This window comes from Balaenoptera ricei, chromosome X, assembly GCF_028023285.1.
Source record: "Balaenoptera ricei isolate mBalRic1 chromosome X, mBalRic1.hap2, whole genome shotgun sequence".
NCBI classification, from domain to species: Eukaryota; Metazoa; Chordata; class Mammalia; order Artiodactyla; family Balaenopteridae; genus Balaenoptera; species Balaenoptera ricei.
In genome coordinates this window covers 4,619,203-4,638,065 of record NC_082660.1, presented here as the reverse complement: position 1 = coordinate 4,638,065, position 18,863 = coordinate 4,619,203, and the positions used below count along the sequence as shown (strand labels likewise).

General features: G+C 42.0%; 1 protein-coding gene across 4 annotated transcripts in view; it reads left to right on the top strand.

Moving 5' to 3' along the window:
- PUDP (pseudouridine 5'-phosphatase) overlaps positions 1 to 18,863 on the top strand; it is a 605,728-nt gene that overhangs the window by 335,425 nt on the left and 251,440 nt on the right. For 3 of the 4 annotated variants that reach the window (XR_009500091.1, XR_009500089.1, XR_009500090.1), the window contains exon 6: positions 17,225 to 17,258. The exons of the other annotated variant lie outside the window; for it this stretch is intronic. The gene's annotated coding sequence lies outside the window, so the exon portion shown is untranslated. The remainder of the gene's footprint in view (positions 1 to 17,224; positions 17,259 to 18,863) is intronic. 4 annotated transcript variants of the gene reach the window in all.

Below are 18,863 nucleotides of genomic sequence, written 5' to 3'. Positions count from 1 at the left end.
GAGGCGATGGGTTCATGGGGCCATGGAGAGATGGGTTGATGGGTTGATGGGGCCATGGAGAGATGGGTTGATGGGGCCGTGGAGAGATGGGTTGATGGGGCCATGGGGCCATGGAGAGATGGGTCGATGGGGCCGTGGAGAGATGGGTTGATGGGGCCATGGGGCCATGGAGAGATGGGTTGATGGGTCGATGGGGCCATGGAGAGATGGGTTGATGGGTCGATGGAGCCGTGGAGAGATGGGTTGATGGGTCGATGGGGCCGTGTGGTGAGTAGAAGGGAGATTATTGGGTGCTGCTCCTCCGGCAGCACCGCCTCCTGCTCTGCTTGGAGATGCACAGCTGATGTCCACCCTGAGGAACAGGTCACTTTGCCGCACTTTATGGTGATGACGTCGCCCAGCCTTCCCATTGAACGTTTGATGCCGACAGCTCCTCCTGGGTCTAGACCAAGGGGAACACGGGCCGATCTAGAGTTTGCAAGACCTCAGAGGTGACGGGAAGGCATTCCACGATGAACAGATGAGGCCTGCTTTAAGGACTCACACTTTTTCCCAGGGGCACCAGAGGTCATTAACTGAGCTCTCATTTTACGTCCTTTACCACACACGTGTGAACAGTGGTTTAACATGTGGGTCAAAGCCAACGGCTCTTGTTTCCAGCTTTTATTTGCTTCCAGCTGGAGCTGCGTTCATCTGACTGGGTCCAGTGATACTGACGGTTATGTCATCCTGTGTGCACTAAGCCTGGGATTGCTTAGCCAGATTTTGTATATGGTGTGTGGCCAGGTGTCAGCTTCAGCCTTGGAAAATGTGCCTGAGGTTTGAGGGAAATAAGGGAAATTTTCCAGTGATACGTATCCACGTCCCCGCCGTAATAGTTAAGTGGTCAGCAGCTGGCAGGAATGTGTTGCCCCGTGATCTGAGCCCAGGGTTCCATCATTTTAAGGACTCCAGTCAGTGATAATCCACTCCGCCCAAGCAACCTTTGTTGAATGCTGCCCATGAGTAAGGCGCTGTGCTGTGCCCAGGGAGGGGTTGCTAGTACCTCTGGCTAAGGTCGCTAACATTTGAAAGGCTGCCAGTAGCTCTCCTACTGGACCAGGGGTGAAAGCATCATGCCACACTTTGGCTAACGCAAGCACAGTGCAGCGGAGGATTCCTTTTGTCTGGGGCATCAAGAAACTTTCCAAAGGAGATGGCTCGTATGCTGGTCTTGATGGATGCGTAGGACTTGGAGAGACAGGGGCATGGAGAGATTGGGCATCTGCAGTAGCAGCTTGTGCTGGAGGGCCTGACGGTGTGTGATATCTCGGGGGTATCCTGACTGGACTGCAGGCGCCCTTGGGGTCTGGGTCACAGCCCAGCACTTTTCTGGGAGGCGAGGTGGGGAGTCGTGTTAGAGGCAGAGCCTGGAAGATGCTGAGTGTTGTGCTGAGTGACTGGGTTTTATTTCATAGCCTCTGCCGAGTCCCTCGGGGGATGTGAGGAGGGAAGTGCCATCCCCTAATCCTAATCTCTTAAGAGGATGATCCTAGCAGGCTTGGCAGAAAGCTTTGGAGGATGCGCTCCTTTTCAGGATCTCCAGATGCCCTGAGCTGTGCTCATCTTATAGGGCTTTGGGAGAATGCACTCCACGTCCAGGGCCATGTCTGCAAGAGTTTTCCATATAGATAACCTGTGCAGAGCATGGAGGAGAGGATTGGCTGCATTTGGAGCCCTCTTTGTCTTTGGATCTCTGCTGCCTTTTGAACTGCAGTAATTGGCCCTGATCCCTCACTCCTGAGCAGTTTACGGGTGGGGCAGGAAGTCAGCATCGTCAGGTGATACCTTTAGAGAGGTTAGGCGCTCCCTGGGTCCCTGGCCCCCGCCTGCTCCTTGGTTCTGCCCTTTATCCTCCGAGGCTCCTATGGGGACCCTGGTCACAGAGGCGATGGCTGTGAACTGACCGTGATCAGAATAATGACAGTTAAAGAACTGATAACGTGTTTATTTGCAAAGATCATTTGATGAAAGGATAAACATTCTGAGAAGGACTTATCCTTACTGCCATGGGTTAAATTGTCTAGTTAATATGAACACTGGTACGACACAGGTTGCTATCAGAATGCACCTCATTTATGTGTGCAATACGTCTTCCCAGCGTCCCGAGGACTCCCCCAGATGTGATCCTGTTCGTCTCCTCAGCACTTTTAGGAGCTGCGTGACAGCCTTGGGGCCATGGTTTACAGATGACGGAAGCAAGATGGAGACAGGGAGGGTCCTACCTCAAGCGGCAGAGTCTATTTCTACCCTGGCAGAGAGTCAAGTCTTATTTTAGGAAATTCTCTCCACACAGTCGATCTCACACTGCTTGGGGCACAGTGGCTCCCGGAAGGCGACTGTAGGCAGCTGGCATTTCAGAGGAATTCTTTCCGGAGGCTGACAAAAAAAAAAAAAAAAGATGATTCAATTCAGGAATGTGGAAACAGATAGGCCATTCTTTGCTCAAGGCATCTTTCCATGGTTGGCAATTGTTTGAGCTGCAAAACTATTTGAGGAATTCAACTTGTTTTTGTTTGGGGGGCGGGGGAGCGGTATTTTCTGGGTCATCCAGCCATGACTGCTGGAAATCCCGTGGGAGTTTCTTGCTTTAGGGTAGACACACACGGCCAAAAATGAACAGGGAAATGGTGAAGTTGGACTCAAATGTAGAAGATGATATAGATTATGAAAATGGTGGTAGGTGTTTCTCCAGAGTCACTACAAGGTTATAAAAGTACCAACTCTGCAGGCTGACATCAGTAACCATGGTTCTTGTTACTCTGTTGCAGTCCATCCTGTGGTTGACAAAGACTCCGCCCATCATGGTTCTAGAGCATGCATGGCATGGAACCTGCTAGAACCATTTCTTCCACCTCATTTTCCCTTTCTTATTGGATTCCAACCCTCCTTGAAGAATCCATTGTACACTTCTCCTGATGTTTATTTAGGTTATCTTCTTAAAATTATGGTAAAATATACATAACATAATTGTTACCATTTTAATCTTTTTTTAAGTGTATAGATCAGTGTCATTTTTTAAATTTAGTTCTTATTTTATATTGGGGTATAGTTGACTTACGCTGTTGTGTTAGTTTCAGGTGTACAGCAAAGTGGTTCAGTTATACATATATATGTATTGATATGTATACATATGCACACATATGTAATGTGTACATGCTAATAGATCAGTGGTATTAAGTACATTCACATTGCTTTGCAACCATCACCATTATCCATGTCTGGAACTTCTTTCATCTTCCCAATCTGAAACTCCATACTTATTTTTTTTAATTTATTTTATTGAAGTATACTTGATTTACAACGTTGTGTTAATTTCTGTGGTACAGTAAAGTGATTCAGTTATACACATATATACCTTCTTTTTCATATTCTCTTCCATGATGGTTTATCACGGGAGGTTGAATATAGCACCCTGTGCTCTGCAGTAGGACCTTGTTGTTTATCCATCCTATATATAATAGTTTGCATCTGCTAACCCCAGACTCCCAGTCCTTCCCTCTCCCATCGCCCTCCCCCTTGGCAACCACAGTCTGTTCTCTATGTCTGTGGAAACTCTAAACTTATTAAACGATGACTCCTCATTCCTCCTTCTTCCTAACCCCTCCCCACCCCCAGTCCCTGGAAACCACTAAACTACTTTCTGTCGATATGGATTTGACTGTTTTAGGTACCACGTATAAATAGACTCATGCGATGTTTATCCTTTGGTGTCTGTCTTATTTCACTTAGCACAATGTTGAAGGGTAGCAGAATATGCCACCCCCAAAAATATGCCAGCTCAGTTACTTTGAGCTGAAGGCAGTTGAGAAGAAGCAGGTAGAGGAAAAGCTCCCTGTACTCCCTGATTTGCCTAAAAGCAGTACGTAAATTTGCAAAGATATTCCTCCTCCCCTCTCTACCAGGAAAGACAAAAGTTAATCACCAGAGATAATTTTAGACCCTATCAGCCAGGAGGTGGCACCAAAGGAATCCATATAAACTTTTCTAACTGGACTTTATATACCATTAGTTAACTTTCTGATAGTTTGTCCTTGGAAACCTAACACTGCTTTCCTTTGTGCTGTTCTTTCTCGATAAATTTTTATTCTTTGTTGAAGATGCTCTATAAGCCAGAGTTCTAAGCCACCTCTTGGAGTTATTCATTTTCCCTGGGTCTCTCCCATGTATACATGAGGCATACATGTTAATAAACTTGTTTGTCTCTTGTTCATCTGTCTTTTATTACAGGGTTCTCAGCCAAGAACTCAGAGGGATAGAGGGAAAATTATTTTCCCTTCCCTACAGTGTCCTCAATATTCATCCAAGCTGTGGCATGGGTCAGAATTTCATTCCTTTTTAAGGCAGAATAATATCCCATTGCATGGATAAGCCACATCTTGTTGATTACTTAAGTAATCTTGAACCATTTTATGGTTTTAAACTTTCGATGGCAATATTTTGTTCCTCCAACAAAGCAATGGGATGACAAAGGCACACATCCTATCTTACCTATGTGTATGAAGATAGAGTTAGCCTGGGAATAGTATGTAATTAGTGATTTCTACTTTCATTTGTTTCTCTTGCCAGGGCAGAAGTTTATTTAACAGAATTTAAGGGAATTACAAAAATAGCCAAAGCCCATCCATTTTTACCTTCAGAATATTATAACTCACTTGTTGCAATGTTTCTGGTTTGAAAGATCCTCACATACACATGTGCTACTGTAGGCACAAGGCAGCTTAGAGTAAACCTCTCTCTACATGGTCGAATCATTTCCCCTTTGAAAGGTCCAGGGAGAGTTTCTGCAGATACCCATGTGGTATTTGTCAATAATTTTCCAATAGTTCAGTACACATTGCTCCATGAAGTATCCTTCAGAAAAATGAAGCAGGAAATGAAATTATCGGATGGCTGGTTAAGTAAGAGAGCTTTCTCTTCATGATTAGGAATAAGAACACTGAAGTTTATCCTTGCTGAGTGAACAAGCAGACACAGCCCATGTTGTGATTTTTGGGGGAGAACATCTAGGTTACTGAGAGGGGGAAAATAAACTGGAGAACAAACACACCATACAGTAGCACCACTGGTAACATTCAAAAATGGTGTGAGTGATCCAGGTTATAGTTTTAAAAGCTCCCAGGTGACTCTGATGTGCTCTAGTTTGAGAATCTCTGGCTAAACAAAGGCTATAAACACAGTTGTTCTGAACTCTAGTCATAGAAAAGGTAAAAAACTATTTAAGTAGTCTCAGTATCCACCAAGAGAAAGATGAATGCTAGCAAAAACAAAGGGAAATCGGTGAATCCAAACAAAATAAAGAATATGTTTGCAAATATGACCGATTGTTAAGCATTCATAGAAACTTCCTCAGTGATGTATAAAGGATCAGTTTTATAACATATTTCTTAAGGTGAAAAAAAACAATGGGAACAATAGTTTTTACTTCTTGACCTAAATCAGTTAATTATGGAATTTGCTTCATGTTGGCATGCTTGCTCCAGAAGTGTTCTCAAATTAAATAAGTGGTAATAATTAATGTTTATCGATTAAAAATGGCATACCTCGTCCCTCTAATCTGTAATAGCAACTATATGGAACTTGGAAAATCTGTAGATTTGAAGGCATCATGATCGGAGCTAAGCAACGACAGTGAGTCCTCAACTTGTGTACTGAAGGTTCTTGATATGTGGTTGACTTTAAAGGATAACTAAGAGATTGGCAAGGCCAAAAAATAAATACACAGTGCAAGAGAGAATTATGTAACCGTAGCTTATTTCCAGCATGATGGAGAGGCATAGAAGGGATGATTCTCTAAAGAAGCAGACAAAATGGAAAATCATTGGGATCCATTAATTTGGCATCACATTTATCTGGTTAATTATGTTTTGTTTGTCCAATAAAAATTAATTGTATTCTTTGAATACATTTTAAGTATTTTTTGGATACTACCTAAGAATTTTGGGAAGCTATTTCACATGTTAAATATGCTTCTGTGAAAAAAAATCAAATACTACAGGTTCATTTAAGGCCCCCAGATTTAATTAACAGATTATTCTGCAAACGATCTGTTACTGTGAAGATAAGAGCAAATGCAAAAGCATACAGCTGTATATGTATACATACATAAAAATATCTTTCTATACATGTTACATGTATTAAAAAGATGGGATTATCCTGTGGTTATAGCTTATTTCATTAAGAATTCAGCATAGATATTTATACATATTGATACTTTTAGCTCCTGTTGTTTCTGAGTCCATCTTGAGATGAAAGGAAATATAAAGGCACCAATGAAATCTCACTGAAAAAAGATACTTAGAAAACTACCTTGGATAATTTTATTGGACTATAAAAATTAACTAATTAACTCTATTGGACATAAAATAACATGCATTGATACATTTTCAGCTAAATTAAGGAGAAAAATATTTTGCCTCTTTGGGAAGATGTTTAAATTGCAAAGGAGCAACTTTTCTAATGAACCATTTGCAGTTCCAACAAATGAGCTTGGGATGAATAACATAGTAAGATCTTAGCAGCAACTGTGCATTGTGCATCTTACTACCGTAAAGTTCCAGTCGTATAGTAGATGCTCAGTAAAGGTTAACTCAGCAAGTGAAGATACTTTAATAATAAATATGCACAGGGAGGCTACAAGCTGCAAAGAACGGACACACCTACTCAACCTGGTTCAGACAGCCAGGACCCCTGTCTCGTCCGACACAAGTCCAGGGAAGAGCAGGCCTCAGAAAAGTTTGCTTCCACAGCTCGACTGTGTCATCAGAGTTCAGGCCCTTCCATTACTTCTTTTGTTTAATTTTTTATTTAATTAATTTATTTTTTTTTGGCCATGCCAAGTGGCACGCGGGATCTTAGTTCCCCAGCCCGGGCTCGAACCTGTGCCTTCTGCTGTGGAAACATGGAGTCTTAACCACTGGACCGCCAGGGAAGTCCCTCCATTACTTCCTTTAGAGCATCAGCTTCATCATGGCCGTAGGCAGTTGCCAATAGCAACCAGAGTTTCCTCATCTACATCCTGATGAAGAAAGAGTGACTGGCCTCTGTTTCCCAGGAACCCTATCCAGCAAATCTCTTTCTGTGACTCATTGGCCCAATATGGACCCATCATCCTTGGAGCAAGGCATATGAAATGACCAGAATTGGTGCTCTGTGATGGCATGATAGCCTGGGACGGAATAGGGGTGCAAGTACATGCCCCCAGGCTGACTCGGTTCTCTCTTTGTTGTAGAAGAACATAACATACAGTAACTGAATCTTGTTACATTCATAATGTCTCAGTTTGGGGCAGTGGTAATGCAACATATTGGGTGTAGAGAAGTTTGAGATACAAAGAATGTAGAGACATTTTCCAAAAGTGATTGTTGGTTCAGGGTGGCCCTGAAAGAGAACTAGTGCCAGATACTTTTAATGGCTGGTCCAGAGATTCATCCTTGTTGAGGTTCGTTACAGACAAGCTTAGTGCCTGGTCTTGTGCTTGAAATGTGGAGTCTTGGAGATGCCAAGTTGATTGAACAGAGACTCTTCTTAAAGATGACCGGCATTGGCCTCTAAACCATGCAGGAAGCAGAATTTGGGGTTGAAGGCCTGAAAGGGAGCCTTCATTTATAACACTTAACAGGAATTCATAGTTTCTTCTCAATAGTTAACATTTCTAGCTGAGTATTAAAAACAATCGAAAAATGCCTTCACTTCCCAGTGCTTTGTCGTTGTATTCACTACTCAAAACTTTTTGCCTAAGAAAAAAAGTTTTCATAAGTGAAGATTTTTATTCGGGATTAATAATGTAAATACCATTAAAAATAGTACTAAATTTTGTATGGTAGGTAATAATGGATATAGATTATCTTATTTAGTCCTTAAAATAACCCTTTGCAGAAAACAGAACTTGGACTCTTTCTATTTATCACTCCTCTGTCTATATCTGTCTGCCTCTCTAGTATCATCCATCCATCCATCCATCCATCCATCCATCCATCCATCCATCCGTGTTTCTCTCGCTCTCTTTCTCTCTCTCTCCCCCGACCCCCAACTGTGTGGGAGGGAAAAAAACTTTTTCCTCTGCTCTCTTCCAGTCTGTTTATTGAGGCTTGTGAATTAAACTGACAAAAGACAGATGAACAGGAGAAAGACATATTTCTTTATCGATGTTAATGTTTTCATGTGCATGGGGGTGCCGACTTAAATGCAAACGTGAGAGTTATGAGTTAAGTTTTATTTGGGGCAAAATGAGAACTATAGCCCAGGAGACAGCATCTCAGCTAGCTCTGAGCAACTGCTCCAAAGAGGTGGGGGTGAAGGTCAGTATATATGTGATTTTGATGAAGGGGGAGTACATTCAATCAAGCACATATTTTTCTTTAATTAATTAATTTATTTATTTTTGGCTGTGCTGGGTCTTCGTTGCTGCGCACGGGCTTTCTCTAGTTGCGGCGAGCAGGGGCTACTCTTCGTTGCGGTGCGCGGGCTTCTCACTGCGGTGGCTTCTCTTGCTGTGGAGCACGGGCTCTAGGCGTGCGGGCTTCAGTAGTTGCAGCACGTGGGCTCAGTAGTTGTGGCTCACGGGCTCTAGAGCACAGGCTCAGTAGTTGTGGCGCACGGGCTTAGTTGCTCCGCGGCATGTGGGGTCTTCCTGGACCACGGCTTGAACCCGTGTCCCCTGCCTTGGCAGGCGGATTCTTAACCACTGTGCCACCAGGGAAGTCCCCAAGCACATATTTTTTTGGAGAATGTTTCTGCTAGTCACAAGGAGCAGATGTCACCATGAAGGATTTTAGTGCTTTTCTAGACACGAGGAGATGCAGGCATCGGGCTCATAAAATCCGCTCCTGAAAATATCTAACTATCTGAGGACGTGTTCTGCCAGTTTTTCCCAGAGCACAGAGCACCTCATTCCTGGTCTCCACCCTGAACTCCTTTCAGGGGGTGTTGAAGGTCAGCAGCTGCAGTGGCTCAAGATTTAATCCTTGTAGAGGTAGATGGCAAGTGCCAATTTGTAGTTGACAGGGGCTTCACAGAAAGAAAGAAAAACCCAAAGAGGCGATTACACAGGTGGTGGGTGGGCTTCGTGTACCATTTTAGTGGAAGGTGATAGATTACGGAGAAGTGAGCAGACAAAGGGAAAGGTGGTTGGGCTCCTAGGGGTGGTGAAGTGTGGGAAGAGGACTAGGAGTGGTAGTTGTTGGTAGTTCTGTTGCTAGTTAAGGTAGTTAAGGGCTCTTTAGCAAGGCTTGTTATGCAAATAAGAGTCAGTCACCTCTTCGGTATGGGAGAGGACTGCACCTTTACAGAGGGAAATTTATGTCCCCTTCTCAAAGGGAAATGTATGCCCTTCTTTTAGACAGAAAGGGGAAGGGCAGAGAGTTCTTCCTGCACCTGCTACTTCTCAGTTGCTTTCATCTTAAAATAATTCTTATGCCAAAGTGGCATATTTGGGGGTGCATATTCTGATCTGTCTTTGTATCTATCAATCCATCCATCCATCCATCCATCCATCTATCATGTCTACCTACCTAGCTATCTATCATATCTATCTATCCGTCCATCTATCCATCTATCTATCAGTTCCAAAGCTTGGGCTCCCCACAATATACTTACATGCTTATATATGTAAAATGATTATGGGAATGCTTGGGCCCTGACTCTCAATGGATGACTTATTTCTATCACGAGTGTCTGCAAAGCCTAAGACCTTACCCAATAGTGATTAGGTAAAAGAACCTGAAAAATAACTTTCGTTTCCTGACTTCCAGTACAATGTGTTTCCACTACACCAGTTTTCCCTGCTATTTTGAATTTTTTCAGTTAAGAAAGATTTGCTTCCTCAGGCTTCAGTGCCATTAAAGCATCAGTATCAACTTCTCATCTTTAATTTGTTCCTAGGCCAGAATCTCCCCTCTCCCAAAGAGAGAGGGACACAGAGATACTGAGAGAGACTGCACGGCATGTTATATATATTCTACCACTTTGTGGACCAAAGAAATCTCAGAATCGCTCAGCCATGCCGTTTAGAAATAGCACATAGCTCAAAGAAGAGCCGTGAGTGCCAGTGTGTTTAAAACTCCTGATTCTTGGAAACCTACTTTCGCCAGCTTTGCCTCCACTCCATTTCTCTGGTTCCCACTGAGCTCCCTTTGCTAGATTATGTAAGTCACAAGGGCACAGGGGCTCATTATTCCAGCTTTTTCTCCTTAGCTTCCCTTTTCTTGACCCATTCCTCCCTCCTGAAGTTGAAAATAGCTATGCCTCTTTGACGCAGAAGAAAGGAGTGCTAGGTAGTCCTCAGAAGGGGACCATGCTTATGCAATAAGGGGAATTTTCTGCTTCTTTCTCTGTCCGTCCAGCAGTGAAGTCCTGGGTAACACAAGCGAAATAACAAGTTCATACTTTACAGCCGTAGCACATAACTGCTCTCTCAGTGACGGGATTCCGATGCTGCTTTTGTGGTGTGCATGAGTTGCTGGTGTCCCGAAACAAATATAATAATCGCTCTTTGCTGGAAAAACTTATTTTTTTTTTCCTGAGGGGAATTTCTAGCTAAACCCCTATTTTTGGTTTTGAGTTAATAAGAAAGTCTGCTTCCTCAGGGTCCATCACACTTATTTCTGTAGATGGAGGGAAATTGTGACTAGGCTTATGGGGACAGAAAACCATCTAAGGACAAATCCCAAAATTAACGCTAAGAGTACAGGAGACACTAACCTATGGTATGATGTCTCTCCATCTACTTAACTATTCTTTAGGTGTTTGTTTGGGTTTTTTTTTTTTTTTTGAAAATAAGAAGAAGAAATAATGTTTGTCTTATTGATTTCACAAAGACATTTTGAGCTTGAAACGAGCATTGACTATGAAAGCATTTTGCCGTAATTCACAACCACATTCACTGATGTTATTAACACTTGATGCTGGATCACTGGAAAGTCCCCGGGCATCTTCCCGTTTTGGATGTCAGTCTATTGGCATTTCCCTCCAGACACTGCTGTTGAGGGCCCTGTAGGACAGTCTTCCACAGAAAGTATGGTCCAAAGGTCAAGGATACTGGCGTCAAGGAGAGAGATCATCAGAGATGCTCTCAGGCTCTGCCCAAGACCTACTGAATCCAAATGTGCCTTGTGGTAAAACCTCCAGGAGACTCAAGGAACAGGAAAGTTTGAGAAGCATGGAACGTAATGTGTCCACCTATTGAATTCCTCAAATTCCTGCACACGGTGATGAACTTGAGAATATCTCCCCCCCCAAATGTGTGGACCCCAGGTGTTCAGAGGAGCCAACAAGTGTTTAACCCTTCCTCATCTTCCCTAGTCACCCCGCCTGTTTTGGGGGACAGATCTCAAATGGTATGCACCCATCTCACCTTGCCTGGGGCCCCAGTGTTTCTGTGGGGATTTTCCAGATTGTTCATTCCCTTATGGATATCAGAGCCAGGCATGTAGTTTTAAAAGGACCCTGAAGAAATGCAAGGGCGTCTGTAGCTATCTATGTGCATCATTCACCTCTGCAAACCATCGCGGTTACATAACTAGAGATTTTCTAAACATGGTACGTCTGTGTCTCTGCTAGTTGTTCTTTTGGGTGAACACGTACTAAATCAGTCCATGAAGAGTAGAGCTGAGGTCTGATCCAGAATGGAGACAGAATTTGATGTAAGGAGAGAGTGGGATAAACTCATTCAATGGGCAATGGCATGCTAACATCGTGGCCTTTGACCGTGTCAGAGGCGTGGGGTGTAGGAGAACCAAGCGTGGGGTGTAGGATCGGGGGTCAAAAGAAATAGGCCTGGGGTCCAGCCCTGACACGCTGTACCTGCCTGACAAGGTCCAGGTGCCCTGATCTCTGCAGCTCACCTTTCGTCAGCAGTAAAATCAAGGTTAGCTCAGTGACCTTGTAAATAAAATAATGAATGTGAAAAAACTTTTACATATTCATATGAAGAGAACTTTGTTTATACCTTAAAATACAGACCAGGAAACCTGCCCAGGGGATGGGAAAGCATATAGGCTCTGTGGACTTGCCAGAGTGAATAAGTTGCTCATCTTGGTGAAAGAAAATTAAAAGCTAAGACTGTATAATAAGTTTAAATGTAATAAATTCAGCTGAGCAGCTGGCTTTGTTCTTGGCATCCCAGGGTCAAGTAACCAAGGCGATGATTTGCATGCTAAATTGAGCCTCTGGCTCAGTTTCTCATAATACTGATCCAAACTGGCAACACTTTGATGGAGTGAGCTGGTGGAATTCTGGAGGGTAGGTCTGCAAGCAAAGTGCAAATTGTCAAGTATGTTTAAAAGCACCAAGAGAAAAAAAATAGCACTTTCCTTGAAGGCCTTTGGACTTGTAATGCACAAAAATGTCTGCCATTAAAAGCTTACCATGGTTTAGATGAAAACGTAGTTATTTTCAGTATTTATGTGTTTAAAGCAAAAGTTTAATATTTCCTTTTCAAAACTCAGTGCTTTTGTCCTGGGAAAATATAGCCTAATTATACATTACTTAGACATTGTGAATTTGATTACGTGTGGTTTTCTCCACGTCAGCCTATTTGAATTTTCAAAATCTTTGTTTTCACCACTTCTGGGCCATCACTCTAATAATGCTTTACCTGCAAAGAATCCATTCGCAGTAATTTGTCGCTGCACCTAAGTACCTCTACTACCTTGAAAACTAAAAAGAGAATTTATACTTTCCATACATAGACAAACACAAACTCCTCCAATAGTAGATAAAAGAGAAACTGCATTAAATCATGGAAGCACTTTGCACGATGTTCTTAATTGAACCAGCAGAGAAACAGGATGTATCTCCAGCCTCCACTGTCGCCTGGCATTCCCTTTATTCTTTTTTTAAAATTTTTATTTTATATTGGAGTATAGTTGATTTACAGTGCTGTGTTAGTTTCAGGTGTACAGTAAAGTGATTCCGCTATACATACGTATACATATATCCATTCCTTTTCAGTTTCTTTTCCCATATAGGTTATTACAGAGTACTGAGTAGAGTTCCCTGTGCTATACATACAGTAGGTCCTTTTTTTAAATTGAAGTAGGTGATCATACTAAGTGAAGTAAGTCAGAAAGACATAGACAAATACCACATGGTATGACTTATATGTGGAATCTAAAATATGGCCATTCTCTTCATTCTAAGTGTTAACACTGTAAGTCACACGTACCTCCTTCCGCATCTCCTCAAAGCAGTTTCCTGTTCTTTCACTGACAAACATGACAGGCTGGAATGGCGTGAACAGTACAAGATGCCAGGATTCCTGGGAAAAAATCCTATGCCTTTTGATCTGTCAAGTCCAGAAAGAAATTGAGCTCCAACTATGGGGGCTAAGTAAGCTCTCTCCGCAAAGGCAGCAAAAGTGTTGTACAAATTGAAATGTTCATGGTAAATGGACACATGGATCCTACTGGAAAAGTGATTACGTTTCAGTTCACATCTTTGCTTTTCTTCCAGCTGATGATCTTCACTTTAAAGATTCCAAATATTTACATAAAAGAATTTCTCCTTTTATTTCAAATCAAAGTGACAGAATTGGGGGGTGAAGACACTTTGGTGCAAGTTTTCGTGTGTTGGTTGCACACTGGAAGTGCGTAACTTGGAGGAACACCTTCTGGGGGCACCGTGACTGTTCATTTACTACGTGCTTACAGAGCTCAGCCCCTGGGAAATGCTGGGAGCTGTGAAATATGCGGGAAGAGACAGGCATTCCCCTGCCTGCTGCCATGAGGTCAGCTCTCAGGGTTACTGAGATGGGGTACACACGCACACACGCACACACGCACACACACACAGACGCTGAGGCATCATAAAGGGTAAAATACAATGCTTGGTGATTTATTGAGTATCTCTGAATACAGAGCAACTTCCAGGATTGTGGTTTTCATAATCTGTATGAATTCTGATAGGAATGTTTTATGTACCCACACACACATCTGTGTGTGTGTGTGTGTGTGTGTGTGTGTGTGTGTGTGTGGTATTTATAGAAAAATCAGCATGATTAGCACTTGTTTTTAATCCATATGATGCTATAAAAGTGCACCTAAATATGCTGCTTTGTAATATATGCAGATTACAAAACAGTATATGTTAGGTGAACTCTGTGTGTGTGTGTGTGTGTGTGTGTGTGTGTGTTCATACATAACAGTTATACTCTGTTATATATAGTTATATATATTACAGAGAGTACGTTTCAGATGCACTTTGATAACATGAGAATTAAACCAACTGCAATATATATATCAATGCATATATAATTTATACAATATATATAACATGATACGTATCGTAATTGTTTAATCTATATGTTATTAAATATTAAAATATCCTCTTTGTAATATGTATAAACATATATATATAAAAACAGTTCAACTATTATATATGAATAAGAATATAAGAATATATGTTATACTGCGTTATACATATGAAAAATACATAACATTTATAGTACATATACTCTGTTTTATATATATTACAAACTTTGCACTTTTATAACTTACATAGATTAAAACAATTGTGATATATATTATATGTTATAGGTAGTGTATATTACATATGCATTGATATCTGTATCACAACTGTTTTAATCCACATGTTATAAATAAGTGCATCTAAAATATACTCTGTCATATATATATGTATGCATACATATATGCGTATAACTGTTATATGTGAATTTGTATGTGTGTATACAGACCCCCCGCACACGTACACAAAGTACACCTAACATACTGGTTTGCACGCTATACATGTACTATAAAGCAGCATATGTTAGGTACAGTTTTACAGCATCCCCACGGATGAAAACAATCGCTAATCATGATCATTTTTCTCTACGTTTATAGCTCTCTTTCAAATGCCTGATTTCTGCCTCTTCCTTTTTGCTAGCTATGCGGAAACTAACGAATCTCTGAAAAGATTTTGACGTCTAACCTTTGAACCTGTCTCCCATAGTGATTCAAAATAGCATGGCTGATCACCCGCAAAAACAGGCGTCTGATCCCCCTATTCAGCACACAGCTTGTTCTTTGGAGAACCAAATCAGAGATATTTCAAATAAATATCGCCTGGTGAAGAACAGAGAATCAAAACTGATTGGTATGCAATTGCGTGTCAGGGAATAAAATATATTACAGTAGATTTGCAAAGCACAGCATTCTTTAGACAAGTTATTGCTATGTTTTAAAAAACCATGAGCCTATAATGATACAAAATTTATGAAATTTGGTATTTATTTCTGGTAAATAATCCGCTGCTCTATTTTTTCTTCACCACGCTTAACAGGTGGGAGGCACACCTCATATTTGTAGGGAGCATATGCTGCAGGAAATATTTCTTTTGCTCTGCGCTTGGAGAGAGAGGGTTAGTATATAGGGAAGAGGCCATACCGTTTAGGGGCAGACAGATTTGGTATTCAGTTGTCCTTCTGGGTACCCTTAGGCAATCTATATGACCTTTGTAATTCCCTTTGTGTACCTAGAAGATGGAGGTAGTTATGCCCACCTCCCTGGTCGATGTATATATTAGTGAAATTACCTGTATAAGGTTTTATATGTAGTATTATATATGCATTAACCATATATATGCATATACATATATATATGTGTGTGTGTGTGTACGTACATGGGTCTGTGTGTGTGTGTGTGTGTGTGTGTGTGTGTAATATACTATATATAGAGAGAGAGTGTATGGCTAGGTGCCCAACACAAATTAAGTGTTATTTATTTATTTTTTAACATCTTTATTGGAATATAATTGCTTTACAGTGGTGTGTTAGTTGCTGCTGTATAACAAAGTGAATCAGCTGTACGTATACATATATCCCCATATCCCCTCCCTCTTGCGTCTCCCTCCCACCCTCCCTATCCCACCCCTCTAGGTGGTCACAAAGCACCGAGCTGATCTCCCTGTGCTATGCGGCTGCTTCCCACTAGCTATCTATTTTACAGTTGGTAGTGTATCTATGTGCATGCCACTCTCTCACTTCGTCCCAGTAGGTGTTACTTAAGTGTAAGTCCTCTGATGTAAGGTACAGTAATCTTTCTCCATCCGTGAAGTTTAGGGATTGTGAAGGCGAATGGTCCCAGGGCCAGAAAAGGTAAGGACATGAGTGACAGACTACGTAAAGACCATGGAGAGCTGTAAGCACTGTTTCATGGGGCCATCTTGACTTGACTGCAAGGTTTGCCATGTAGAAATCAGGGGTCAACACTGCCCTCGATGTAGAAAACACTACAATGTTTTCTGCATTTTTCAAGAATAGTCAGAAGCTCGTGTTTTTCTGCAAATATCCCACTTTTCAAATGTAGGCAGCTGATTTGATTAAAGAAAACAGGTGTGGGACACAGGCACGTGGGAAACTTATACAGAAACATCACGGCTCTGAGCAAGGGTTGACCTACAAGCAACTCATTTTTGATTTCTTAATCTTCCTGCACCATTCAGTTGAGGGTGGAACCCACCACAGAGCTTGTTAGAAATGCAGTTCTCAGGACAGCTCCTGGTCCTAAGGAACGGGAAACTCTGGGGTGGAGCCCAGCATCTTAGTTTTAACTAAGGTCAGGGTCAGTTTTAACTAAGGTCAGTTTTAACCTCTAGGTCAGGGTCTGCAAACGAAGCCCAGAAGTCCAGATCTGAACCACCATCTGCCTTTTTCCAGCCGTAAACTAAGACTGGTCTTTCTGTTTTTAAATGGTTGGGGAAACAAACAAAATCAAAAGAAGAATCATGTTTTTTTTGGTAGTTATAACAAAATTACATTGAAGTACTGAATTATGCCAAGAAACAACAACAAAACTGGTAACGGAAAAACTGTAAATTCTACTATGAAAGACAGTTTTCCATAACAGAAAGTTCTAAGTTCTCTGCTACCTCCCAGAATTTATGATCTACTTGATACACATAAGGCTTATATTTGTATCAGCCATCTCTTTATTTTTTAAAAAAATGGTAAGAAAAAAATAACCTTATGTTTATCTCAAATGTTAATGTCACATGGAAGAATCATATTTTGCAATGCATGGAAACCGTATGAAATTCTGTGTCCATGAGTATGCTTTTAGGGGGGCACAGTCACGCCCTGTCACGTCTTATGATGTATGGCTGCTTTAACATTACAACAGCTGAACAGTTACAAGAGAGGCTGTATGGACTGCAGGATCTGAAATACTTATTTTGTGGCTCTTTACAGAAAAACCGTGTGGACCCGGCCGCAGCTGATTCTGGTACGTGTTCCCATTTGAGAACCGTGATGTTTAGTGACCGTCGTGAAACGTAATCCTATGTTTGTGTCAACAAGGGGAGGGGAAGTTCCCCTGCGGCAGTTACTCTGTGCATTCACTGAGCACCCATTTGTGAATCCGCTTCAGGTAGATAAGTAAGAAAGAGCTTTTGGAATAAGATCCACGGACTTCAGATTCTCAGGTCCTTCCCTGGAAGTTCAGAAACCTTAAATCATCTCCTCTTTGGATTCCTCTTCTGTAAAGCACAATAAACAATCCACACCATGCAGGATCATGCTGAAGCTATAATCAATAAACGAGATGAAGTGCATAACCAGTTTCCTGGCACAGAGTAGGTGCTTTAGAAACAGCATTATCCTTTGAGTTTTAAAAGATTGTTTTCACTCTGAAGAGATTTCCAGGAGAGAGTAAGGTACCAGGAACTGTGTCGGGGCCTGAAAAACATATGCACATGGTGTTGTTTATTTAGAAAAGTATTGCGGGGGGGGGGGGCCTTCCCTGGTGACGCAGTGGTTAAGAATCCGCCTGCCAGTGCAGGGCACACGGGTTCGAGCCCTGGTCCGGGAAGATCCCACATGCCACAGAGCAACTAAGCCTGCGCGCCACAACTACTGAGCCCGCGCTCTAGAGCCCACGAGCCACAGCTACTGAAGCCCGTGAGCCACAACTACTGAGCCCGCGTGTCTAGAGACCGTGCTCTGCAACAAGAAGCCACCGCAATGAGAAGCCCGCGCACCGCAACGAAGAGTAGCCCCCGCTCTCCGCAACTAGAGAAAGCCCGTGCGCAGCAACGAAGACCCTATGCAGCCAAAAATAAATAAATAAAATGAATAAATTTTTTAAAAAGAGAAAAGTATTGGGGCATGGAGAAAAATGCCATACTCACTTTTCAGCTCCCAACATTAATTTTCTTTAAAACTCTTATAAACAGGACTCAAGCACAATTAGGTTTTAGAGATCCAGGATGTAAGTGAAAGCACTTATCAATATGTCTATCAAACAAGACACCTGTTTCAAGTAGGTATTTCATCACTATTTATTGAGTGAAGAGTATGTCTGTTTTTCATTGTTGCTTCTCTGTGGCAAGATCAACTGTTTTATTAACCTGGTCTTCCATTGTCATGCTTAATGTCTTCTTATTTTATAACTAGGGGTAAACATTGTTCCTCCAAAGGACACTGCTTGGTTGGTTGAAGATGAAGATATTGGGTAGCTTTTCCTAATTAAGCTACCCAACTCATATAAAGCCATATTATTGGCTGTCCCTGCCTGATGCCCAGGGTGGCGTGTCTCCATGGTGATCACGTATGCCCTGTCTCATGAGCGGCAGCAGTCAGCTCTGCAGAGATCCAGCTCCCTCCCGCCCACAGGGGCAGGTTCCCTCCCATAGACTGGGCTTTGCCTCACTGCCATGACCCTTTCTCAAAGTGCAATGATTTTTATTCACTTCTTCCCAATGGCTTTACTTCCTGAAAGAAGCGTATGCTTCTTTCTCTATTTATTTCCAATCCATTGGCTTAGAAATTCCCAAAGTGAAAAGAAATAAACTGGAAAACCAGAGTTTCCAGAGAGAAGACCTGAGCACCC